Consider the following 2,265-nt stretch of genomic DNA (forward strand, 5'->3'; position numbering starts at 1 on the left):
CCCCCATATCTGGAGGGCCTTCCCCTATCCGCCACCTGGGGACGCGCCCGATGGGAGACCAGTAACTCCACACGGGATATTGCTTTATACTTGCATAATCACTAAATACAAACAATTTGTAAAATAATCTCTGTATGACTGGACATTTCAATGCCTAATTATCTCAGATAATCTCAATTATTTTTCTAGTTTTTCCCTGTATTTGTTAATTAACGTTATACCCACATTATGTGAAAGTTCATCGTTATTATTAACTCAAAACCAACGCTTATCTTATCTTTAATTTATACTTATCTTTACCTAATAGAAAATAAGGACTACATTTGTATATTACTTTCCATATACTTACAGCAATTCGAATTGTATTTGATTTTAATGTAACAAGATGCCAACAGATAGTCGCCCACGTATTATAGAACTCATAGTAATATATTCGTTATTTTCGCTCCGAAAATTTAATAACGGTTTATCCGATTCTATCATCGGGTTAGTTATTCAAGCGAATTACCTCTTTCACAGCTTTTTATGGATCAAACTTCAATATGAAGAAAACCTAATGAAATTTGACAGGGAGAGATAAGGGATAAAAAATGTTCCCGGGTGTCTTACACTCTTTCGTTAGTTCTTATCCCGGTTCAAGCCGGGACCATAATTGACAGCTTATGTTACTAGCTATAGTAAACAAAGTCGAAGTTTATTATTAAAACTTTTATCTATTCGTTTAAAGCTTGAAATATAGATCAACTCAAAAAAAACAACCTACGTATTGGTACTTCACTAAAGGTTGAATTTTGATATTTATATTTTTATGTGCCTGTTCAATCACTACATAGTATACAACAAAGTCGCATTCTCTGTCCCTATGTCCCTATGTATGCTTAAATCTTTAAAACTACGCAACGGATTTTGATGCGGTTTCTTTTAATAGATAGAGTGATTACAGAGAAAAGTTACTCCGAATTTAACGCGTACGAAGCCGCGGGCAAATGCTAGTAATCAATAAATGGAGAGATGAAAATTGACAATTGACACATGTACAATATCAAATCTGTAATTTTTTTATATATCCGGAAAAAATAGACCATTTTATTAGTTAAACAAATGATTATCCAAAATTATAAGCAAATATATAATTCAAATGCAAATAACGGATTTACAAAACCTCTTAATAATGCCGAATGGCAAAGCTTTTGCGAGTTTCATCTTTGTGACTTCAATGACATTATTACAGACATAAATAGCGATATAACGAGCTGATATTCAGGAGACATTATAACCTAATCACATTACGAGGGCAGCAATAAAGTTCCAGTAATGAGATCGCCTTATATCAACGACATTTTTACCTTTAAAAGCTCCACGGTACTATGTGATTATACGAGTGGCCTTCATATAAAAGTAATATTATTATACTAAAGTTCTCATAAAGAAGTTATTAGATTTACTCAATCTCGTTTTAGCTTCCTTTTTAATAGGGAAGTTGCCAACTTACAGCTCTTTTCTTTTTACAGCTCAATCACAAGTTTGACAATTTGTTTTTTAATAACACAAAGATCCGTGGTGGGTTTTATTGTAGAGTTTTATTCTGCGTTTTAAAGTTAATTTTCAAAGTTTTACTTTTCGACAAAGTTCTGAATAAAGGGTAAAATGTATTGAGTAATTTATTTTATATTTTTATTTCAGTAGATTCATAGATAATTTAACGTTATTGAGGTAAGAACCTTACAAAGTTTTAAGTATTATATACTGAAATTGAAAATTTAATCCATTAAAAAGATCATTACCGTCTCACTGCTTTGCTTTCTTTTCGATAAAAATGATATAAAAGACGATTACTATAAAAAATGTACCTACTATAAAATAATGTTCTTTTCTTTCAATAAAAAAATCCTATCATAATATTATTGAAATATCAAGTTCGGGAAAATTAAATCGCTTAAAGATTTTCCTTTTCATTGTTATCACCTAACAGAAACTGTGCTAATTTACAGCCGCGCTGTAATTAAAATATTTCACAATTTGGAATATCATCGAAATCCATATTGCTGGGTTGCTAGGCGATTACTTTGATAATTAATAATAGTAATGGCTATTTGATAAATTTGATAATTTTATATATAATTCGGTGTTTACTGGAATAATATTCAATGTGTTTTTATTTCCTTGTATGCAAGGGTTATTTTGCAAGAACCTAAATAAGATAATTCAATTTATTTATTTCCTACTTTAAGTGATTGCTTCAACTATAGTATACAGATAATATAT

Source organism: Zerene cesonia, chromosome 13 (assembly GCF_012273895.1).
Source record: "Zerene cesonia ecotype Mississippi chromosome 13, Zerene_cesonia_1.1, whole genome shotgun sequence".
NCBI classification, from domain to species: Eukaryota; Metazoa; Arthropoda; class Insecta; order Lepidoptera; family Pieridae; genus Zerene; species Zerene cesonia.